This window comes from Haematobia irritans, chromosome 1, assembly GCF_050003625.1.
Source record: "Haematobia irritans isolate KBUSLIRL chromosome 1, ASM5000362v1, whole genome shotgun sequence".
NCBI lineage: Eukaryota > Metazoa > Arthropoda > Insecta > Diptera > Muscidae > Haematobia > Haematobia irritans.
This window is the reverse complement of record NC_134397.1, coordinates 170,565,619-170,592,953: the sequence shown is the minus strand read 5'-3', so window position 1 is coordinate 170,592,953 and position 27,335 is coordinate 170,565,619.

The following is a 27,335-nucleotide window of genomic DNA, read 5'->3' as shown; positions in this document are numbered from 1 at the left end:
AATTAGTGTAAATATACAATGAATGATTTTCATTCATACAACGTATAAGCTGCATCCATACAATGAATAAATTTCATTCATACAACGAATAATATTCGTTAATACAACGAAAAGGCTACGTAAAAGCAACGTAATTATTCGTTAATACTACGAAATGTAACAGGTTGGCTGATAAGACCACGGTCTAACAAAGAAAAACACATTTCTTTGTCAAAATTCGTTTTTATATTTCAACATAGTTCCCTTCAAGAGCGATACAACGATTATAACGACCTTCCAATTTTTTGATACCATTTTGGTAGTACTCCTTCGGTTTTGCCCCAAAATAGACCTCAGTTTCGGCGATCACCTCTTCATTGCAGCCAAATTTTTTCCCTGCGAGCATCCTTTTGAGGTCTGAGAACAAGAAAAAGTCACTTGGGGCCAGATCTGGAGAATACGGTGGGTGGGGAAGCAATTCGAAGCCCAATTCATGAATTTTTGCCATCGCTCTCAATGACTTGTGGCACGGTGCGTTGTCTTGGTGGAAGAACACTTTTTTCTTCTTCATATGGGGCCGTTTTGCCGCGATTTCGACCTTCAAATGCTCCAATAACGCCGTATAATAGTCACTGTTGATGGTTTTTCCCTTCTCAAGATAATCGATAAAAATTATTCCACGCGCATCCCAAAAAACAGAGGCCATTACTTTGCCTGCGGACTTTTGAGTCTTTCCACGCTACGGAGACGGTTCACCGGTCGCTGTCCACTAAGCCGACTGTCGATTGGACTCAGGAGTGTAGTGATGGAGCCATGTTCCATCCATTGCCACATATCGACGGCAAAACTCGGGTGTATTACGAGTTAACAGCTGCAAACACCGCTCAGAATAATCAACACGTTGTTGTTTTTGGTAAAATGTGAGCTCGCGCGGCACCCATTTTGCACAGAGCTTCCGCATATCCAAATATTGATGAATGATATGACCAACACGTTCCTTTGATATCTTAAAGGCCTCTGCTATCTCGATCAACTTCATTTTACGCTCATTCAAAATCATTTTGTGGATTTGTTTGATGTTTTCGTCGGTAACCACCTCTTTCGGGCGTCCACTGCGTTCACCGTAATCCGTAATCCGTGCTCATTTAATCAATCAATTATTGTTGATTTCCCTGAGGCAGAGTCCGGAAACTTATCAAGCCCAAACATTATCAAGCCAAGTTTTTGCTTCCACCGTATTTTTCCCCTTCAGAAAACAGTATTTTATCAAAACACGGACTTCCTTTTTTCCATTTTTTTTTTTTGCACAATAACTGCTTCACAAAAGACGCTCTATCTCACAAACTAATTGACTTACAGAAGTCATATTTTGACACGAATCATTTGAAGGTTTGTACTATATAAAAATAATATGCATTTAATATTACCGACGCCATCTATGTGTCAGACCGGGGACTTATCAGCCAACCTGTTATTCCATAAAGAGTTTCGTAAATATAACGTAAAACTACGTTGTTATAACGAAATGCTACGTTGGCTGCCTTTTAATGAAGGTTTTCGTTAATACAACGTAGAAATTCATCGTATTAACGAATCTTTTTCTACCAGTGTAGAGGAGGAAATTAGAAGCCGGAAAGACTTGATATTTAACAATGTGTGGTAACAACATTTACCACTCGTGCCAAAAAAAATCTAACAAAATTTGAAGATTACCACAAATCTACCAAACAAATATTTCTATAAAAATTTTTGTCAAAACTTTATTCCTGTAGAAAATTTTGTCAACATTTTATTGCTATAGAAAAGTTTGTCAAAATTGAAATAGAAATGAATAGAAAAATTTCTCAAAAAATTTTGTTTATAGAAACTTTTTCCAAAATTTTATCTCTATAGAGATTTAACAAATAAAATTAGTATTTTTGGTAGAATTCTACCAACTCTGGCAACCGTGGTGGTAATACAAATTTATTTTCTAGGTTATATACGGTGCATTTTCATGTTTTAAGGTAAAAAATACTTAGAACCATTTTCATTTTGTAAAATTTGTTTAAATTTAACGAAAAATGTTGTAGGAAAAATTGTTTGGGAATGTATGGGAAAGTAGGGACCTTGAAGGGTAAACCGAACATTTTCCCTGGCAACACTAACTATGAGCTATAGTCAGATTGAGACAAAGCACCCATAAACATGAAATCCTTAATTTTCTTAAATATGCAACTGCGGTTTATCTCCCAGACCTATATCAATGTTACACCATAAATGCTTATGATTACTAATTCACCAATGTGTTATCACAATGAACTGAATAGTCTAAGTGAGCCTGATACATCGGGCTGCCACATAACCTAACCTACTAATTCAGTAACGGTGGTTTAGGGTATGATATAATCGGCCCCGCCCAACTTTCTACATTACTTACTTGTTTTTCTTTTCTTTTCGTTTCTGTATCCTAACCTCTGTATTTCAGAGACGTTCCTGAAACAATTTTTTTGCCCCACTGTTTCCTTGATCCCATTATACCACTACTATTCGTTAGTTCTCTACCACAAATTTCTTACCAACTATGGTAACACATGCTCACCCCTTACTTCCATAGATTAAAAGCATAAAAAACAAACAAGGAAAACAAAATAGACTGCATCAATTCACTCGGATGTCGTTCCACCTATCATGGACCAATGGCACACAAAAACACGGGATTTGTTATGAAAATTTTTCTGCAGTCATTTCGTTTTATGCATATCAAATTTATTTGTTTTCACCATAAATTCAGCCGTCGTCAATGACAGACTCTGTCATTGGAATTGAAAATAAAGAAAGATGCATAAGATATAAAACTTTCCTGAGTTTTTATTACCTTCATAGGTCTTAAGGTTGAATATGTTTACCAATTTTTTTTTCGCAATTGAGTGTGAATCATAGGAATAGTAAGTTTTCACTTTGTTATATAGAACATTAGGAGATAATCTGAGAATCTGGCTAATTATGTATAGGTGTGGACTCTGTAAACTGAGCAGGAACGGGGTATGCAAAGCCAAAAATAGAGGATATACGGCCGTAAGATGGACCGGACCGAATCTTAGCTTCCCTTCACCATGGATTCTATACAATGTTCTACTACAGACTGTCGTGCACAATTGAATAACTTGGTTAGCTTAGGTATAGTGGCAGCCCAATAATTCATGTTCAATTAGACTATTCAGTCCACTGTGATATTACAGTGATGAACTTCACTCTTATCACAGAGTGCTTCCCGATAACTTAGAGATGCTTTGAAACACTCAGAAATGTCACCGACATTACTCAGAGAGGTGATAATCCACCGCTGAAATGGTTTTTGGTGTTGAATAGAAAGTGGTTAGCACGCAAGGCCGGCATGCTAACCATTGTACCTCGGTGGATCTCTTCTTTACCAGGGGGAAATTCTAAGACGATATAACGATGCCCATCTGTGTGGTGTAATTAGATATTGTGAAGTATCAACCGAACCGGCTCTGATTTTAACAAAGCTCGTAAATTACTATCGCTTAATTTTCTGGGCGAAAATGTCTTACGAAACTAGTGTAAAAAATTGCGTATTTCAGATAGAAATCACGTTTATGTGAAATGTGATTAACGGTATACAATAGCCGACTCCACCCGACTTTACAGTTCAAGTACAAGTGTCTTTAACTCATGCCTTTAATAAAACACATTTTCTTATCACAATCTCGGTCACCCTTCATCGTATTCTCAGCATTAACGACAATATGCAAAAAAAAAAAAAAAACAAGTATATACGGCCGTAAGTTCGGCCAGGCCGAAGCTTATGTACCCTCCATCATGGATTGCGTAGAAACTTCATCTAAACATTGCCATCCACAATCGAATTACTTAAGTTGCGGTAACGCTTGCCGATTGGCAAGGTATCTTAAAACCTCCTAACACCATCTTCTTAATTGTATGTAAGTCCATACGTGGTATATATTAAATCAAAAAAGATCGATCCAATACGTATATAATTCAGTTTGACAAAGTAGACATAACATTTTGACAAAATCTTCTACAGAAATAAAATTTTAACAAAATTTTCTATAGAAATAAAATTTTCACAAAATTTTCTATAGAAAAAAAAATTGACAAAATTTTCTATAGAAAGAAAATTTTGATAAAAATTTCTACAGAAATAAAATTTTAACAAAATTTTCTATAGAAATAAACTTTTGACAAAATTTTCTATAGAAATAAAATCTTGGTAGATTATTTTTGGCTCGAGTGGCAACCATGATTATGAACCGAATAAAATTTGAACGAAATTTTCTATAGAAGTAAAATTTTGACAATGATGAAAACTTTATTATGAACACAATAAAATATTAACAAAATTTTCTCTAGAAATAAAATTTTGACAAAATTTTCTATAGAAATAAAATTTTGACAAAATTTTCTATAGAAATAAAATTTTGGTAGAGTATTTTTGGCTCTAGTGGCAACCATGATTATGAACCGATATGGACCAATTTTTGTAATTTTGGTATGGTTGTTAGCGATCATGCCTAATTTGAACCGGATCGGATGAATTTTGCTCCTCCAAGAGGCTCCGGAGGTCTAATCTGGAGAATGTTTTATATGGGGGCTTTATATAATTATGGACCGATATGGACCAATTCTGGCACGGTTGTTAAAGATCATATACTAACACCATGTACCAAATTTCAGGCGGATCGGATGAAATTTGCTTCTCTTTGAGGCTCCGCAACCCAAATATGGGGATCGGTTTATATGGGCGCCATATATAATTATGGACCGATGTGGACCAATTTTTGCACGGTTGTTAGAGACCATATACCAACATCATGTACCAAATTTCAGCCGGATCGGATGCAATTTGCTCCTCTTTGAGGCTTCGCAAGCCAAATCTGGAGATCGGTTTATATGGGGTCTATATATTATTATGGACCGATGTGGACCAATTTTTGCATGGTTGTTAGAGACCATATACCAACATCATGTACCAAATTTCAGCCGGATCGGATGAAATTTGCTTCTCTTGGAGGCTCCGCAAGCCAAATCTGGGGATCGGTTTATATGGGGGCTATATATAATTATGGACCGATGTAGACCAATTTTTGCATGATTGTTAGAGACCATATACGAACACCAAGTACCAAATTTCAGCCGGATCGGATGAAATATGCTTCTCTTAGAGGCTCCACAAGCCAAATCTGGGGATCTGTTTATATGGGGGCTATATATAATTAAAGACCGATATGGACCAATTTTTGCATGGTTGTTAGAGACCATATACCAACATCATGTAGCAAATTTCAGCCGGATCGGATGAACTTTTCTTCTATTTGAGGCTCCGCAAGCCAAATCTGGGGATCGGTTTATATGGGGGCTATATATAATTATGGACCGATGTGGACCAATTTTTGCATGGTTGTTAGAGACTATATACCAACACCATGTACCAAATTTCAGCCGGATTGGATGAAATATGCTTCTGTTAGAGGCTCCACAAGCCAAATCTGAGGGTCCCTATACGTAAAAGTGGACCGATATGGCCCATTTTCAATACCATCCGACCTACATCGATAACAACTACTTGTGCCAAGTTTCAAGTCGATAGCTTGTTTCGTTCGGAAGTTATCGTGATTTCAACAGACGGATGGACGGACGGACGGACATACTTAGATCGACTTAGAATTTCACCACGACCCAGAATATATATACTTTATGGGGTCTTAGAGCAATATTTCGATGTGTTACAAACGGAATGACAAAGTTAATATACCTCCATCCTATGATGGAGGGTATAAAAAACAAGTATATACAGCAGTAAGTTCGGCCGGGCCGAATCTTAAACACCCATCACCGTGAAACAAATATTATAGTTTCCTTTGAAATTTCAGGGGGGTTTGGTGAGAGATATTCTCCTCAAGAGAGATGAGAGATTTTAACCAGTAAGCTTCCCGAAGATAAATTTAAATATTTTACCTATGAAAACGAGATGAAATTCTTTATTTATAAGATCCATTTTGCACAGATCTCTTGTAAGTATTTATGCAAGGAAATGATGAAATAACGCATCGATTTAAAATCTAAAATCTTTACATTTTTACCCCCATTATTTAAATGACTACGAGAAGTAAAATCTGGGAATTTACATTCAGTTCAAGCAATTTTCATGATCACTGCTCCATCCATACCCTCAAGAAGCGAAATCGGTATATATGGAGGCAAATGGACCCTTAAAAATTAAATCCGATACACGTGTTTTTGTGTGTATCGGATAAAAATAAAAAAATTGGATAACAACTACGGATTCTAGAAGCTCAAGTAGTAAAATCGGGGGATCGTCTATATGGGGGCTATATCAAAACATGGACCCACCATTTTCGGCACACGTCTTTATGGTCCTAAAATACTTCTAGATTTCAAATTTCAGGCAAATTGGAAACAAATATATACGGCTGTAAGTTCGGTCAGGCCGAATCTTGTGTACCCTCCACCATGGATTGTGTAGAATCTTCTACTAGGGACGGTTATCCACTGTTAAATTACTTGGGTTGCGGACGATGACAAGGCATCTTAAAACTTCTTAACATCATCTTCTAAATTATAACATAAGTTAATCCATGCGGGATACATAGTAGACATAGTAGACATATTCAGTCCTTGACCGGTATATATAGAGAAGAAATAATTACGAACCGATATGACCTTTTGTGCGGTAATTATAGAGCCAGAATTGAAATATGGGGGTCGCTTTATATGGGGGCTATATACAATTATGAACACGAGTCTACCAAAAATGGCAGATTTGTTACTGTTTGGTAGATTGGTAGAATTCTTGATGTTTTGGAAGATTTTACAAAATATTCCTCTCCAACTATGAAATGCTTCATAAATTTTCTATAGAAATAACATTTTGACAAAATCTTGTACAGAAATAAAATTCTAACAAAATTTTCTATGGAAATAACATTTAGAAAAAATTTTTTATAGAAACAAAATTTTAACAAAATTTTCTATAGAAATAAAATTTTGACAAAATTTACTATGGCAATAAAATTTTTGTAAATTATTTTTGGCTCAAGTGGCCAAAAATATCGATTCGTACCAATTTTGGCATGGTTGTTATCGGCCATACACTAGCGAAATGTACCAAATTTCAACGGGATCGGATGAATTTTACTCCTTCAAGAGGCCCCGGAAGTCAAATCTTGGGATCGGTTTATATGGGGGCTATATATAATAATGAACCGATATGGACCAATTTTTGCATGGTTATTAGAGACCATATACTAACACCACGTACCAAATTTAAACCGGATCGGATGAATTTTGCTCCTCCAAGAGGCTCCAGAGTTCAAATCTGGGGATCGGTTTATATGAGGGCTTTATATAATTATGGGCCGATATGGACCAATTCTGGCATGGTTGTTAAATACCATATACTAACAGATCGGATGAAATATGCTTCTCTTAGAGGCTCCACAAGCCAAATCTGGGGATCCGTATATGTGAGGGCTATATGTGAAAGTGAACTCATATGGCCCATTTGTAATACCATCGAACCTACATCAATAACAACAACTTGTGCCAAGTTTCAAGTCGATAGCGTGATTTCGTCAGACGGACATTCTTAGATCGACTCAGAATTTCACCACGACCCAGAATATATATACTTTATGGGGTCTTAGAGAAATATTTCGATGTGTTACATAAGGAAGGACAAAGTTAATAGAAAGTATAAAAAAACTATTGGTTTCTATAAGTCCAAGAAGTAAAATCGAGAGATCGGTCTATAAGGGGGCTATACCAAAACATGGACCGATACTCACCATATTTGGCACACCTCTTTATGGGTCTAGAATACCTTTAGATTTCCATTTTCAGGCAAATTGAATAAAAACTAGGGTTTCTATAAGCCCAAGACTCCAAATCGGGAGGCCGCTTTAACATATATGGGGACTAGATTAAAACCTGGACCGATATAGCCCCTCTTGGAACATGACCTGCCTGCAGACAAAAGAGTTTGTGCAAAATTTCAGTGTGATTGCTTCATTATTGTAGACTGTAGCATGATTACAACAGAAAGACAGATAGACAACCAGACATACAGACGGATATGGTTATATTGTCTTAGAATTTCTCCCTGATCAAGAATATATATATATATATATATATATATATATATATATATATATATATATATATATATATATATATATATATATATATATATATATATATATATATATATATATATATATATATATATATATATATATATATATATATATATATATATATATATATATATATATATATACTTTATATAGTCGGAAATCGATATTTCGATATGTTACAAACGGAATGACAAACTTATTATACCCCCATCACCAATAGATGGTGGTAGGTACAAAAGATTAGTGAAAACTTTAAGCCTACCTTTCACCATGTAAATTTCCTTCTATAAACTATGAATATATTATTCATAAATATAGACAATAATACCGTTCATATTCAACAAATTTCATATTCTACAAGCTCATACACTATATACATATTTTAGAAAATTTTGTCATTTAATTTTAAGATTCCCCCATTATAGTTTGTGTTATGAATATCCATAATTTGCCAATGACTATGCATCATTTATGGACCATAACATAAAATTAATTTCCTAATGAATTGTCAACATTGATAGTATTACATTAACCATATAGCTTTGCATCTGTAATTTCTTTGTGGTAAACAATTGGCTTGAAGCATTTTCATGGATAATACCACTAATGAATCTCTTGTAAGTTCTTCACTATGCGAAATATAGTAGTCAATGCATCTCATACGAAGTTCGAGCACACACACACACACATACATTATTAACCAATGCACACAATGTCCATAAATTATAGTAATTTCAATTTCCAAGTAAACACTGAGATAACACAAGACAGAGCGAAACACTGACTGGAACATGGATGAAGACCACCTGCAATCCGAATGATTTCCTCTAGGACATAGTTGAAGAAGATGATGATCATGGTGGTGTAGAAGTTGATAATGAAAGATGGGCTGTTGTAAACTGTAAGATGTTTGGCATAGTACATTTACGACGTATTTTACGATACGTGAGAAATGTCGTTAAACTTCATAAAATACCCAGCAAACAAATCCGTGCAAAAAAAGTAATTAAAATGTTCTTTTTGCGCAGAAGCGATGAATTTAACATGGGCTTGTCATGGGATGGATGTCCACCATTACAACATCCGTTGAACTGAATTTGCACACTTCTTAAGGTGTGATCCGAATTCGGTGTTTTGGATGTGAATTAAGAAATCTGTGATATTTTGCCAAACAAATAATTTTTAAATTTTCTATGATTTTTTATGCATTCTAACATTTGTCTGAAACTTTTGACATTCAAAAATTTGCAATTTTTCTAGAATGGATTTAACATTTTTTTTTTTTTTTTGACAAAATTTAAATAAAATTTTTTTTCATGTAAATTTGATGAGATGTGACTTTTCTTATGCATTTTGATCTGCTAAATTCAAAAAAAAAATTAAAATCTTTTTTATGGAACAATTTTTGAGATATCCTGTTACTTTTAGTTTTCCGCTCTTTTTTCACTAGACATATTGTATCTCGAATTAGAAATGCCCGATAGATACTTAAATGAGAGGTATTGAGATGTCAAATATTCGTGTATAATTGGATCTTTCATAAGTTAAGTGGTTCAAAAAATGTTGATGCAAAAAGACCAAATTTTCCACAAAAAAAAATCATGTTTTACAGTGACTCTTTTCCGCCGGAAAAGTACAAACTATTGAAAACAATCTCTTCACGGACGTATAGATGATACTCTATCGTAAGTAATAAGACCAACTAGAAGAAAAACGACCGAAAAATGAAGAAGTTATAAGCAAGTGAGTGAAAAAATCCGATATCAACTCATGCAAACACACAATTTTTTTCTGATTCAATCACGAAATGAATTAATCCAATTAAATTTTTAATTGAAATGTCTTCAATCGGGAAAATGATAGTATCAATCACAGTTTTAATTGGGCATATTTTTTTTTGTTTGATTAAAAAATTAATTGATTTGATTTGAAAATTTGAATTAATTTTTTCATTGATTCAATTAAAAATTTAATTTATGTTGATTGCAATACTCAATTATTATTTTTTTTTTTTTTGGATTAAAAACGTAACTAATTTCAATTACTTTCTTATCTGTCTTTGTGTTTTAGTTTGATTAAAAAATTTAATGTTTAAAATAAATTTTTATTCAAAAATTAAACAAAAATATCCATCGCTTTTTATACCCTCCACCACTACTGTGGTACAGGGTATAATAAGTTTGTGCATTTGTATGTAACGCCAAGAAGGAAAAGTCTGGGACGCATCGTTTATTATACCGATCGTCTTAGAATTAAATTCTGAGTCGATATAGCGATGTCCGTCTGTCTGTCCGTCCGTCTGTCTGTCTGTCTGTTCATGTATTTTTGTGCGCAAAGTACAGGTCGCAGTTTAAGTCCGATCGTCCTCAAATTTGGCATGGGGTCGTTTTTTTGGAACCAAGACAATCGCTATTGATTGGAAAATATAGATTCAGATTTAGATATAGCTGTCATATATAATTATCCCCGATCTGGTCATAACTGGCGTGTTTCTCAACCGATTTTCTTCAAATTCCGTACATCCAAATATTTTATGATTCTCGAAAAACTTGCAAAATATCAGCCAAATCGGTTCAGATTTAGATATAGCTCCTATATATATCTTTCGTCCGATTTAGACTCATATGGCAACAGAGGCCAAAGTTTACTACCGATTTTCGTGAAATTTTGCACAGAGAGTAGAATTGACATTCTACCAATGCTAGGTAAATTTGATTGAAATCGGTTCAGATTTCGATATAGCTCCCATACATAACTTTCGTCCGATTTGCACTTTCATGGCCTCAAAAGCCAGAGTTTTGTCCTGACTTGCTTCAAATTTTGTACCTTTGATGGTCTCGTTATGTGTGCCTAATTTGGTTAGAATCGTATCAGATTTAGATATAGCTCCCATATATATATATTTCGTCCGATTTGGGCTTTTATGGCCTCAAAAGCCAGAGTTTTCCCTGACTTACTTCAAATTTTGCATATGGAGTACGTTTAATAGTATCGGTAAGTGTGCCAAATTTGGTTGAAATCGGTTCAGATTTAGATATAGCTCCCATATATATATTTCGCCCGATTTACACTCATATGACCACAGAGGCCAATTTTTAACTCCGATTTAGTTGAAATTTTGCACAGGGAGTAGAATTATCAATATGTGTCAAATTTGGTTGAAATCGGTTCAGATTTAGATATAGCTCCCATATATATGTTTTTCTGATTTCGACAAAATTGGTCAAAATACCAAAATTTTCCTTGTAAAATCACCACTGCTTAGTCGAAAAATTGTAAAAATGACTCTAATTTTCCTAAACTTATAATACATATATATCGAGCTATAAATCACAAATAAACTTTTGCGAAGTTTCCTTAAAATTGCTTCATATTTAAATGTTTCCCATATTTTTTTTTATACCCTCCATCATAGGATGGGGGTATATTAACTTTGTCATTCCGTTTGTAACACTTCGAAATATTGCTCTAAGACCCCATAAAGTATATATATTCTGGGTCGTGGTGAAATTCTGAGTCGATCTAAGCATGTCCGTCCGTCCGTCTGTTGAAATCACGCTAACTTCCGAACGAAACAAGCTATCGACTTGAAACTTGGCACAAGTAGTTGTTATCGATCTAGGTCGGATGGTATTGAAAATGGGCGATATCGGTCCACTTTTACGTATAGCCCCCATATAAAGGGACCCTCAGATTTGGCTTGTGGAGCCTCTAACAGAAGCATATTTCATCCGAACCGGCTGAAATTTGGATATGGTGTTGATATATGGTCTCTAATAACCATGCAAAAATTGGTCCACATCGGTCCATAATTATATATAGCCCCCATATAAACCGATCCCCAGATTTGGCTTGCGGAGCCTAAAAGAGAAGCAAATTTCATCTGATCCGGCTTAAATTTGGTACATGGTGCTGGTATATGGTATCTAACAACCATGCAAAAATTGGTTCACATCGGTCCATAATTATATATAGCCCCCATATAAACCGATCCCCAGATTTGGCTTGCGGAGCCTCAAAGAGAAGAAAATTTCACCCGATCCGGCTGAAATTTGGTACATGGTGTTGGTATATGGTATAATGGCCATGCAAAAATTGGTCCACATCGGTCCATGATTATATATATCGCCCATATAAACCGATCCCCAGATTTGGGTTGCGGAGCCTCAAATAGAAGCAAATTTCATCCGATCAGCCTGAAATTTGGTACATGATATTGGTATATGATCTCTAACAACCATCCAAAAATTGGTCCACATCGGTTCATAATTATATATAGCCCCCATATAAACCGATCCCCAGATTTGGCTTGCGAAGTCTCCAAGAGAAGCAAATTTCATCCAATCCGGTTGTAATTTGGAACATGGTGTTAGTATATGATCTTTAACAACCGTGCCAGAATTGGTCCATATCGGTCCATAATTATATATAGCCCCCATATAAAACGTTCTCCAGATTTGACCTCCGGAGCCTCTTGGAGGAGCAAAATTCATCCGATCCGGTTCAAATTAGGAACGTGGTGTTAGTATATGGTCGCTAACAACCATACCAAAATTGGTCCATATCGGTTCATAATGATGGTTGCTACTAGAGCCAAAAATAATCTACCAAAATTTTATTTCTATAAAAAATTTTGTCAAAATTTTATTTCTAGAGAAAATTTTGTTAAAATTTTATTCGGTTCATAATAAAATTTTCTTCATTGTCAAAATTTTATTTCTATAGAAAATTTTGTCAAAATTTTATTTCTATAGAAAATTTTGTCAAAATTTTATTTCTATAGAAAATTTTATTCAAATTTTATTCGGTTCATAATCATGGTTGCCACTCGAGCCACAAATAATCTACCAAGATTTTATTTCTATAGAAAATTTTGTCAAAAGTTTATTTCTATAGAAAATTTTGTTAAAATTTTATTTCTGTAGAAAATTTTGTCAAAATTTTCTTTCTATAGAAAATTTTGTGAAAATTTTATTTCTATAGAAAATTTTGTTAAAATTTTATTTCTGTAGAAAATTTTGTCAAAATTTTATGTCTACTTTGTCAAACTGAATTATATACGTATTGGATCGATCTTTTTTGATTTAATATATACCACGTATGGAGTTACATACAATTTAGAAGATGGTGTTTGGAGGTTTTAAGATACCTTGACATCGGCAAGCGTTACCGCAACTTAAGTAATTCGATTCTGGATGGCAGTGTTTAGAAGAAGTTTCTACGCAATCCATGATGGAGGGTACATAAGCTTCGGCCTGGCCGAACTTACGGCCGTATATACTTGTTTTTACTAACATTGTGTTCCAACCTAGTGCATTAGCCGACTTAAATTTTGAGTCTATAGATTTTGTAGAAATCTATCAAATTCTGTCCAATTCGATTGATATTTAAATGTATGTATTTGGGACATATATATATATATATATATATATGTTTTTCTGATTTCGACAAAAATGGTCAAAATACCAACATTTTCCTTGTAAAATCACCACTGTTTAGTCGAAAAGTTGTAAAAATGACTCTAATTTTCCTAAACTTATAATACATATATATCGAGCGATAAATCATAAATAAACTTTTGCGAAGTTTCCTTAAAATTGCTTCAGATTTAAATGTTTCCCATATTTTTTTACTAACATTGTGTTCCACCCTAGTACATTAGCCGACTTAAATTTTGAGTCTATAGATTTTGTGGAAGTCTATCAAATTCTGTCCAGATCGAGTGATATTTAAATGTATGTATTTGGACAAACCTTTACATATAGCCCCCAACACATTTGACGGATGTGATATGGTATCGAAAATTTAGATCTACAAAGTGGTGCAGGGTATAATATAGTCGGCCCCGCCCGACTTTAGACATTCCTTACTTGTTTTAACTGATTTAGTCTTTCAAATTTGATTTAAAATATAATTGAATCAATTAATTTTTTAATTAAAAATTAAAACATTTTCCATCACTGACTTAATTAACTTAATGCTTCTATCTTGATTAAAAAGTTAATTGTATCATTTAATTTATTAATTGAAACACTTTTCAACTTCAATTAACTTTTTGATTGGAAATATTTTGGTGATACTTTTTTCTGAGAATATGAACAACTCACCTACACTGAAAAAAAGCATGCCTTGTTCCAAAGATTTTATCTTTGTACTAATGATTTTGGTATTCCATTCCGTTTGTAACACATCGAAATATTGATCTAAGACCCCATAAAGTATATATATTCTGGGTCGTGGTGAAATTCTGAGTCGTTTTTAGCATGTCCGTCCGTCCGTCCGTCTGTTGAAATCAAGCTAACTTCCGAACGAAACAATCGACTTGAAACTTGGCACAAGAAGTTGTTATTGATGTAGGTCGGATGGTATTGCAAATCGGCCATATCGGTCCACTTTTACGTATAGCCCCCATATAAACGGACCCCCAAATTTGGCTTGCGAGGCCTCTAAGAGAAGCAAATTTCATCCGATCCGGCTGAAATTTGGTACATGGTGTTAGTATATGGTCACGAACAACCATGCCAAAATTGGTCCATATCGGTCCATAATTATATATAGCCCTCATATAAACCGATCCCCCGATTTGGCTTGCAGAGCCTCTAAGAGAAGCAAATTTTATCCGATCCGGCTGAAATTTGGTACATGGTGTTAGTATATGGTCTCTAACAACCATGCAAAAAGTGGTCCACATCGGTCCATAATTATATATAGCCCCCATATAAACCGATCCCCCGATTTGGCTTGCGGAGCCTCTTGGAAGACCAAAATTCATCTGATTCAGTTGAAATTTGGTACGTGATGTTAGTATATGGTATCCAACAACCATGCAGGAATTGGTTACTATCAGTCCATAATTATATATAGCTCCCATATAAACCGATCGTCAGATTTGACCTCCGGTGCCTTTTGGAGAAGCAAAATTCATCCTATCTGGTTGAAATTTGGTACGTGATGGTAGTATATAATATTTAACAACCATGCCAAAAGTGGTCCATATCAGTCCATAATCATTTATAGCCCCCATATAAACCGATCCCGAGATTTGGTTTTGGAGCCTCTTGGAGGAGCAAATTTCATCCGAGTGAGTTGAAATTTGTGGATGACAGTCTTTCGTAGAAGTTTCTACGCCATCCATGGTGGAGGGTACATAAGATTCGGCCTGGCCGAACTTACGGCCGTATATACTTGTTTTTCTTTTTCTTCTTAAAGTTAAAGTCCTTAAAGTCCTTTAAAAATGTGTTAACGATAACTTAAATTTTCCAATTCAGACTCAATTTCAAGTAGAAATTATACTATGTCTCAAGTAAAAATCGTCTTTAATATAATGTGTTGGAAAACGTCTCCTATTTTTAAACGCTTTTTTGCTTTGTTGTCAAGATGCAAAAAGACAACAAATTTAAAGACAATTTCTTTATTTTTGAAGAATTTTTCACAATTATTAAAGACAAGTTGGCCTTAGTCAAACAAAATTTTCTTTAATTTTAAGATACCTATTTTTAATTTGAATCACTTAATTATAAGGAAAAAACTACTTTGTAGGAAAGTTCATCGTCTTTCGGGCAAGGAAAAAACTTTATATCAGAGAAATGCGTCTTCTGTGCTAAGCAAAAACGCATTCGTATTTTAAAAACATTAAATCTTTGGTCTCAATATTTTTTTTTTTTTCAGTGTACACAAAAATTCCACTCGGCCACACAAAAATGTATTTTTGTGTGGGTGAGTGGCTCGTATTTGCAAGATTTGATATTGGATTTGTTCATTCAATTGCTTATAACTTCCCAGCAAAAACTTCTATTACCAGGTATGAGTACAAGTATGTCTGCGCCAAATAGGTAACAACTTCTTCGAACATATATCAGCATTAATAATTTTACATGGGCATGACATTGGAGAAAGGTACTTCGGTGCAAGCATACCAGCAGTCGAAAAATAAGTAGTACTTCCTCGCATGCATACCAGCTCTCCAAAAATAATAGGTTTATCATAAATAGAATCAAAAAGAGCGAGTGAGTTGCTGCTCTCATATCTATTTATAGATTTTATTGTCCTCTCTTATAAGTTAGTTTGGTATTCTCTCCCTCTACTACCCCTTTCTCTCCCTCTGTTTAAATTTATGGTACAATTTGTACTTTGAAAATCTCTATGGCTCCATTTTCGGTCGTTTTTCTTCTAGTTGGTGTTACTACTTATTACCCATTAAAAATTTGAATAATAAAAAATGTAATTAAAAGAACTTCCTGTGTAGCTAAAGTAAACAACATCTTTGCGAGGACAATTTTGGGACACTTAGTTTTTTGGATACTTAGTTTTAAAATCAAGTTAATGATTTTACTTAACCGTAAAAAATGTGTTTAAAATTGGTAAAATAAATACGTGCGCCATATTAAAAAATGAATTTATTGACGGTAAAACTATCGTAAGAGCCAAATCATAGTCATTTGTACTACCATTTAAGAAAAATAATCATTAATTTTTTCGAAAATTGAACTGACTGATATGAAAACATTTTGTAATATGTGTAAGTAAATATTTCGTTACTGGCACGAAAAACTGATCAATTTTTTGTAATTTCAAACTAAATCGTAGTACACCACTTTAAGTAAAATTTTAAACTTATTTTAATCGCGTGAACTACAAAAGAGTTATAAATAATAATTATTACGAGATTTTCATAAAATTCTTACAATTTAAACTAACTGCGTTGAAGTTAAAAATTTTTCATAAATTACGAACTACTTTTTTTTGGCGGTTTTATGCCTTAGGATATTAAAAAAAAAAACTAGGTTGAAATCATATCTAACGATCATGTAAGTATCTTTGATATTTTTTTTGTCGTTTATTACAGGTATTGACGTTTTCGACGTTTACAACTTTTTGACAGTAGAAAACCCAAAAATTGCTACTCGGATCATCTCTATTGGCGATACACATGTGGTTGCGATAGTGCAAACACAATTACCTAAGGTAAGAAAACAGTAAATAATCATTGAAACACACAAATTGAAAAATGTCTTATTGCAACCATTTTTTTGTTTTATTTTTGCGAAAATATTTATTTTTTCAAACGTACATTTCTTTAAAAAATCAATTAAAAACAAGTATATGCAGTAGCAAGTTCGGCCGAGCCGAATCTTAAATACCCACCACCATGAATCAAATATAATAGTTTCCTTTGAAAACTCTTCGTCGGTGCGGGTATCTTGAAAATATATGTAGGATTTAAGGGGGTTTGATGACATATATTCTCCCAAGCAGATCAATTCAACCAGTACACTTGCCGAAGATAAATTCTACCTATAAAGACTAGATCAGATTCTGGATTTATAAGAACCAATTTTGTATGAGTTTTAGAGAAATCTTAAACATATCGTGTAAATGATGAAAAGAGTCCTGATTTTAAATCTTAAATCCGTAGATTTTTACCGCCATTATTTAAATGAAAACGAGGAGTAAAATCTGGAAATTTTACTTTTAGTTTCAAGCAATTTTTATGATCAGTGCTCCCGCTATACCCTCAAGAAGTGAAATCGGTCGATCGATCAATGTTTTACCGGTAGATACAAATTGTTGAGGGTCTAAAATACCAGTATATTTACATTTTAAGGCAAAGTGGATAAAAACTACAGATTCTAGCTATACCAAAGCATGGACCAATACTCAACATTTTCGACAAACCTCTTAATGTTCCTCAAATACCTTTAGAATTCCAATTTCAGACATATTGGTTAAAAACTACGAAATCTAAAATCGGGCGATCAGTCTATACCAAAACTTGGACTGATACGGACCATTTTCGACACACCTCTTTATTGTCCTAAAATACCTCCAGATTTCTAATTTCTGACAAATTGGATAAAAACTAGGGATTCTATAAGTCCAAGAAGAAAATTTGGGAGATCGGTCTATATAGGGGCTACAACGAAACAAGGACCGATACACTCCATTTTCTGCACACCTATTTGTGGTCCTAAAATACATCTCGATTTCCAATTTTAGGCAAATCGAATAAAAACTACGGTTTATAGAAGCTCAAGATCTCAAATCGGGGGTCGGTTTATAGGGGAGATATACCAAACCATGAACCGATACTCCCATTTTCGACACACCTATTTGTAGTCTTAAAACACCTCTAGATTCTCAATTTCAAGCAAATCGGATAGAAAATACAGTTTCTAGGAGCTCAAGAAATAAAATCTGGAGATCGGTCTATATGGGGGCTGTACGAAAACATGGACCGATACGAACCATTTTCGACACACCCATTCGTGGTCCAAAAACACCTCTAGATTTCCAATTTCAGGCAAATCGGGTTGTAAATACAGTTTCTAGATGCCCAAGAAGTAAGTCGGGAGATCGGTCTATATGGGGTATATACCAAAACATGGACCGATACACCCTATTTTCGACACACCAATCTTTGGTCCTAAAATACCTCTACATTTTCAATTTCAGGCAAATAGATTAAAAATACAGTTTACAAAACATGGACCGATAGGCACAATTTTCGGCACACTTTTTGATGGTCCTAAAACACTTCTAGATTTTCAACTTCAGGCAAATTGGATAAAAACTACGGATTTTAAAAGCCCCAGACACCAAATCGGGAGGTCGGTTTATATGGGGACTATATCAAAACTTGGACCGATGGGCACCATTTTCGGCGCACCTCTTTATGGTCCTCAAATACCTCTAGATTTTCAATTTCAGGCTAATTGGACAAAAACTACGTTTTTTATAAGCCCAAGACCCCAAATCGAGAAATCGGTTTATATGGGGAATATATCAAAACTTGCACCGATATAGCCCATCTTCGAACTTGACCTGCCTGCGACCAAAAAACGAATCTGTGCCAAATTTCAGGACGATAGCGCAATTATAGAAGGCTGTAGCGTGATTACAACAGACAGACGGACAGACGGACATGCTTATATCGTCTTAGAATTTCTCCCTGATCAAGAATATATATATATACTTTATATAGTCGGAAGTCGATATTTCGATGTGTTACACACGGAATGACAAACTTATTATACCCCCGTCACCATTCTATGGTGGTGGGTATAAAAAAATCGCATAAAGGGGAGGTCTTCCTCGACCAAATATCGAAAAATAAAGTAGCTGTTCTTTGCCCAGACGCCCCCATCAACCTTTCCCTGAAAATTTCAAGCAAATCGAATAATTTTGTTTCAATTTTCAAATATTTAAAAATCAGGGTACAATAAATTCATAACCTCACGGCGTGTTCTCTGTAAATCTCAAGTTTGTTTTTTATTGCATTGTGGTCCACATCTGCCACAAAATATCGAATAAAGTAGCGGGTCTTTGTCTAGACATCACCCTTAACGTTCCTTAGAAATTTCACCCAGATCGGAGAACTTTTGGCCAATTTTGAAAAAGTCGGGGTGTGTCTTCCTCCCTCACCAGATAGTAAAAAATGAGGTACCCTATTTTCACCACATGATTACCGAAAATTTTTCATGTGAAAATATAAAATTATTTTATAACAAAAGCAACTGCGATGAATTCAAATTATAAATTTTTGTAATGTGCGCTGTATGTAAAATAAGACTTTCCCGCTTTTCCGTTGAAATTTTTCTGGAATTTTCTTCTACAAACCTCACAGAGCACGAGACCTTTCCAACGAATGCAAAACCGTGGAAATCGGTTCGTGCGTTCTGGAGTTAAAGCGTCAGGAAGGAAAACCCGACTTATTATACCCTCCACCATAGGATGGGGGGTATATTAACTTTGTCATTGCGTTTGTAACACATCGAAATATTGCTCTAAGACCCCATAAAGTATATATATTCTGGATCGTGGTGAAATTCTGAGTCGATCTGAGCATGTCCGTCCGTCCGTCCGTCTGTTGAAATCACGCTAACTTCCGACCGAAACAAGCCACCGACTTGAAACTTGGCACAAGTAGTTGTTATTGATGTAGGTCGGATGGTATTGCAAATGGGCCATATCGGTCTACTTTTACGTATAGCCCCCATATAAACGGACCCCCAAATTTAGCTTGCGAGGCCTCTAAGAGAAGCAAATTTCATCCGATCCGGCTGAAACTTGGTACATGGTGTTAGTATATGGTCTCCAATAACCATGCAAAAATTGGTTCACATCGGTTCATAATTATATATAGCCCCCATATGAACCAATCCCCAGATTTGGCTTGCGGAGCCTCTAAGGGAAGCAAATTGCATCCGATCCGGTTGAAATTCGGTACATGGTGTTCGTATATGGTCTCTAACAACCATGCAAAAATTGGTCCACATCGGTCCATAATTATATATAGCCCCCATATAACCCGATCCTCCGATTTGGCTTGCAGAGCCTCTAAGAGAAACAAATTTCATCCGAGCCGTCTGAAATTTGGTACATGATGTTAGTATATGGTCTCTAATGGCCATGCAAAAATTGGTCCATATCGGTCCATAATTATATATAGCCCCCATTTAAACCGATCCCCCGATTTGGCTTGCAGAGCCTCTAAGAGAAACAAATTTCATCTGATCCGGCTGAAATTTGGTACGTGATGTTAATATATTTCCTCAAACACCCATGCAAAAATTAGTCGATATCCGTCCATAATTATATATAGGCCCCAAATAAACCGATCCCCAGATTTGACCTACGCAGCACCTTGCAAGAGCAAAATTCTTCCCATTCGGTTGAAATTTGGTACGTGATGTTAGTATATGGTATCCAACAACCATGCAGGAATTGGTTCCTATCAGTCCATAATTATATATAGCTCCCATATAAACCGATCGCCAGATTTGGTTTTCAGAGCCTCTAAGAGAAGCAAATTTCATCGGATCCGGCAGAAATTTGGTATATTGTGTTAGTATATGGTCTCTAACAACCATGCAAAAATTGGTCCACATCGGTCCATAATTATATATAGCCCCCATATAAACCGATTCCCAGATTTGGCTTGCGGAGCTTCTAAGAGAAGCAAATTTCATCCGATCCGGCTGAAATTTGGTACATGGTGTTAGTATATGGTCTCTAACAACCATGAACAAATTGGTCCACATCGGTTCATAATTATATATACCCCATATAAACCGATCCCCCGATTTGGCTTGCGGATCCTCTAAGAGAAGCAAATTTCATCCGATCCGGCTGAAATTCGGTACATTGTGTTTGTATATGGTCTTTAACAACCATGCAAAAATTGGTCCACATCGGTCCATAATTATATATAGCCCTCATATAAACCTTTCGCCAGATTTGACCTCTGGAGCATCTTGGAAGACCAAAATTCATCTGATTCATTTGATATTTGGTACGTGGTGTTAATATATGGCCTCAAACACCCATGCAAAAATTGGTCGAAATCGGTGCATAATTATGTATAGCCCCATATAAACCGATCCCCAGATTTGACCTCCGGAGCCCCTTGGAAGAGTAAAATTCATCGGATTCGGTTGAAATTTGGTACGTGATGTTACTATATGGTATCCAACAACCATGCATGAATTGGTTCATATCAGTCCATAATTATATATAGCCCCCATATAAACCGATCCCGAGATTTGGGTTTGGAGCCTCTTGGAAGAGCAAATTTCCTCCGAGTCAGTTGAAATTTGGTACATTGTGCTAGTATATGGCCGTTAGCAACCATGCCTAACTAGGTCCATATCGGTCTATACACTGAAAAAAAAGCATGCCCGGTTCCAAAGATTTTGTCTTTACTTTAAAAAATATGGTATTGATTCCGAGCCAAAGAAGCGGAGAATACAAGTAAGGATACTTTTAAGACACAATTGTTTTTTAAATTTGGGTTTTGTGTACTTGCTTCTAGGAAGCCAATTTTAATTTTTCGCTTTCTCGGCTTTTTTCTTCATATGCTATCGAAATCCTTTAAAAACGAGTTAACGACAACCTTATTTTCCAAATTGAGACTCGACTTCCAGTAGAAATTATACTACGTTTCAAGTAAAAAACTTCTTTAAAATTAAGTTGTGAAAAACATGTCCTATATTTGAACGATTTTTTCCTTTGTAGTCAAGATGCAAAAATACAACAAATTTAAAGACAATTTCATTAAATTTAAAAAATTTTTCTGAATTATTAAAGTCAAGTTGACCTTAGCCCAAACATTTTTTCTTTCATGTTATGATACCCATTTTTAAGTGAAATCACTTAATTGTAAGGACAATACGACTTCAGTGAAAAGTTTATCGACTTTTGGACAAGGAAAAAAACTTTATATTAGAGAAATGCGTCTTCTATGCTAAGCAAAATTTGCATTCGTATTTTAAAGACATGAAATCTTTGGCCTCACGACAATATTTTTTTCAGTGTAGTTATATATAGGCCTAAGATAAATCGATCCCCAATCACACAAAAATTGGTCCATATCAAGTTCATAATTGTATATAGCCCCCATATAAGCGATCCCCATATTTCAGTTCTGGCTCCCTACACTGAAAAAATATTGTCGTGAGGTCAAAGATTTCATGTCGTTAAAATACGAATGTAAATTTTGCTTAGCATAGAAAACGCATTTCTCTAATATAAAGTTTTTTTCCTTGTCCAAAAGTCGATAAACTTTTCACTGAAGTCGTATTGTCCTTATAATTAAGTGATTTCACTTAAAAATGGGTATCATAACATGAAAGAAAAATTCTTTGGGCTAAGGTTAATTTGACTTTAATAATTCAGAAAAATTCTTTAAATTTAATGAAATTGTCTTTAAATTTGTTGTCTTTTTGCATCTTGACTATAAAGCAAAAAATCGTTCAAATATAGGACATGTTTTTCAACACTTTATTTTAAAGACTTTTTTACTTGAAACATAGCATAATTTCTACTGAAAGTCGAGTCTTAATTAGGAAAATAAAGTTAACGTTAACTCGTTTTTAAAGGACTTTAATAGCATACGACGAAAAAAAGCTGAAGAAACGAAAAATTTAAATTTGCTTCCTTCCAGGAGCAAGTACACAAAACCCAAATTTAAAAGAGAATTGTGTCTTAAAATTATCCTTACTTGTATTCTCCGCGTCTTTGGCTCGGAATCAATACCAAAATTTTTAAAGTAAAGACAAAATCTTTGGAACCGGGCATGCTTTTTTTTTTCAGTGTACGTACCGTGCAAAAGTCCATATCGATTCGTAATTATATGTAGACTTACATACCTTTTTGTCTCATATATACCACGTGTGGGCTAACTCACAATTTAGAAAACGATTTAAGATACCACAACCCAAGTAATTCGATTGTGTATAACAGTCTTTCGTAAAAGTTTCTACGCAATCCATGGTGGAGGGTACATAAGATTCGGCCTGGCCGAACCTACGGCTGTTTATACTTTCTTTTATATATGTGAAAATAGCCTTTAAATTTTTGGGAGTATAACAATTTGTTCCCCTATTTTAGTTCTGGTCTTATTCCATGACCAGCTATTGCATTTTGCACTACTTTCATTTTATTAATAAACATTGTCTACTTTTAACATATGGTGTGTCCACGTTTCTTGTATGTTTGATGTCTGGGTCTGAAAATGAATATTCATGTTTATATAGTGGTCAAATAAAACCAAATCAACAATCACACAGTGATAGACACATTGACCTTAGACAGACATTAAGGCAATTGAATAAAGTCAATTATTAAAAATAATCTCCGGGTTTATGAAAGAGTAAAAGGTGTTAAATGGGTTCTGCATTGTTATATCCAAAATGAATTCGCAATTTTAGATTTTTGATCCCAATATTTTATTAAATATCAAGAGTTCTTTTAATTAAAATGATTAATAGCATACGTAACAATAACCAACATGTTAGAGCATACTATTCAGACGAAATTAAATTAATGACGTCAAATCGTACTTAAGTCGATTGTAAATCGATTAATTTAAAGGCAACGTAAGTCCCGAACCCCAATTTTCAAATTAAGAATTGTAGAAAACAATGGTAAGATAGAGCATATAAATATAGTTATCTGCAGTGTTGGGGATTTTCTCTAAATTTCGTGAATGGGGTCGTAATATCAGAGTTGGGGGCTTGGGGATTTGGTGGGAAACTTCCATAAATCTGGTGTTTTTAAGAGGGTTTTCTCGAAATCGGTATAATAAATTAACATGAAATTCCTACAATATTAAAAAAAGAAGCACAGCGAGTCGTCAAACCAAGTCTAACACTTGGACTAAAAACTGGATTTTATTTTGAGGGTCAGGTTAATTCATAATTTTACTAAGACATTTGTATACAATTGCAAAATCATTTCGTGAGAACTCGGCCTAAATGTTCCTCTAACAGGTTTTCACCAATGATTTGGACAATATATCCCACAAAAAGATGGTTCACCTTCATATTGATGTACCATCCAATTTTACTACTTGAGTATTTAAAAGTAAATTTTCATTCATATGAACATGGTGACCAATCTTCCATTTTCATATCTGGATTAGCTGTACGACAATCATAGGTCTCTTGGTCTAATATTTCGAAATCTCGACCTCATTGCAGCTTGCAAACTGGTTTGACTAAAACCTTATATTTTTTCAAATTTTAAATTATAACTGTTTTTCTTTTTTAAGGAGAGCGTATTTCTTAATTTTTTTATACCCTGCGCCACACTGTGGAACAGGGTAAGTTAGTGCATATGTTTGCAACTCCCAGAAGGAGACGAGATAGAAACATGGTGTCTTTGGCAAAAATGTTCAGGATGGGCTCCTGAGTCGATATAACCATGTCCGTCTGTCCGAGAACACATTTTTGTAATCAAGTCTAGGTCGCAGTTTTAGTCCAATTGACTTCAAATTTGGCGCAAGTATGTATTTTGGCTCAGAATAGCGCCCTATTGATTTTGGAAGAAATCGGTTCAGATTTAGATATAGCTCCCATATATATATTTCGGCCGACATGGACTTATATGGCCCAGAAGCCAGAGTTTTACCCTAATTTGCTTAAAATTTTGCACAAGAAGAACAAAGTACTATAGTCAAGTGTGCCAAATTATATTGAAATCGGTTCAGATTTAGATATAGCTCCTATATATATCTTTCGCCCGATGTGGACTAATATGGTCCCAGAAGCCAGCGTTTTACCCCAATTTGGTTGAAATTTTGCACTAGGAGTACAATTAGTAGTGTCGTCAAGTGCGCCACATTTTATTGAAATCGGTTCAGATTTAGATATATCTCCCATTTATATCGTTCGCCCGATTTACACTCATATGACCACAGTGGCCAATCTTTTACTCCGATTTCATTGAAATTTTGCAGAGGGAGTAGAATTGGCATTGTAGCTATGCGTGCCAAATTTGGTTGAAATCGGTTCAGATTTAGATATAGCTCCAATATATAGATTTCGCCCGATTTACACTCATATGACCACAGAGTCCAATTTTTAACTCCGATTGAGTTGAAGTTTTGCTCAGGGAGTAGAATTTGCATTGTTGCTATGCGTGCCAAATTTTATTGAAATCGGTTCAGATTTAGATATACGAGTAGCTCCCATGTATATCGTTCGCCCGATTTACACTCATATGACGACAGTGGCCAATCTTTTACTCCGATTTAGTTGAAATTTTGCACAGGGAGTAGAATTAGCATTGTAGCTATGCGTGCCAAATTTGGTTGAAATCGGTTTAGATATAGATATAGCTCCCATATATAGCTTTCGCCCGATTTACACTCATATGACCACAGAGGCCAATTTTTAACTCCGATTTAGTTGAAATTTTGCACAGGGAGTAGAATTAGCATTATAGCTATGCGTGCCAAATTTGGTTGAAATCGGTTCTGACATAGCTCCCATATATATGTTTTTCTGATTTCGACAAAAATGGTCAAAATTCCAACATTTTCCTTGTCAAATCGCCACTGCTTAGTCGAAAAATTGCAAAAATGACTCTAACTTTCCTAAATTTCTAATACATATATATCGAGCGATAAATCATAAATAAACTTTTGCGAAGTTTCCCTAAAATTGCTTCAGATTAAAGTGTTTCCCATATTTATACCCTGCCGCACACTGTGGAACAGGGTATTATAAGTTAGTGCATATGTTTGTAACACCCAGAAGGAGACGAGATAGACACATGGTGTCTTTGGCAATAATGCTCTGGGTGGGTCCCTGAGTCGATATAACCATGTCCGTCTGTCTGTCCGTCCGTCCGTCCGTCCGTCCCTCCGTCCGTCTGTCTGTCTGTGAACACATTTTTGTGATCAAAGTCTAGGTCGCAATTTAAGTCCAATTGCCTTCAAATTTGGCACATGTTCCTAATTTGGGTCAGAATAGAACCCTATTGATTTTGGAAGAAATCGGTTCAGATTTAGATATAGCTCCCATATATATCTTTCGCCCGATATGCACTAATATGGACCCAGCAGCCAGAGTTTTATACCGATGTGCTTGAAATTTTGTGCAAACATAACACTTGGTCGTATAGTCAAGTGTGCAAAATTTTATTGAAATCGGTTCAGATTTAGATATAGCTCCCATATATATATTTCGCGCGACATGGACTTATATGGCCCCAGAAGCCTGATTTTTGGCCCAATTTGGTTGAAATTTTGTACTAGGAGTACAATTAGTAGTATAGTCAAGTGTGCAAAATTTGATTGAAATCGGTTCAGATTTAGATATAGCTCCCATATATATCTTTCGCCCGATATGGACTACTATGGTCCTAAAAGCCAGAGTTTTGGCCCAATTTGGTTGAAATTTTGCACAGGGAGTAGATTCAGCATTATAGCTATGCGTGCCAAATTTGGTTGATATCGATTCAGATTTAGATATAGCTCCTATATATATCTTTCGCCCGATATGCACTTATATGGACACAGAAGCCAGAGTTTTATACCGATTAGCTTGAAATTTTGCACAAGGAATACAATATATAGTAAAGTCATGTGTGCCAAATTTGATTGAAATCGGTTCAGATTTTGATATAGCTTCCATATATATTATTCGCCCGATATGGACTTATATGGCCCCAGAAGCCAGAGATTTGGCCCAATTTGGTTGAAATTTTGCACTAGGAGTACAATTAGTTATATAGTCATGAGTGCCAAATTTTATTGAAATCGGTTCAGATTTAGATATAGCTCCCATATATATGTTTTTCTGATTTCGACAAAAATGGTCAAAATACCAATATTTTCCTTGTAAAATCTCCACTGCTTAGTCGAAAAGTTGTAAAAATGACTCTTATTTTCCTAAA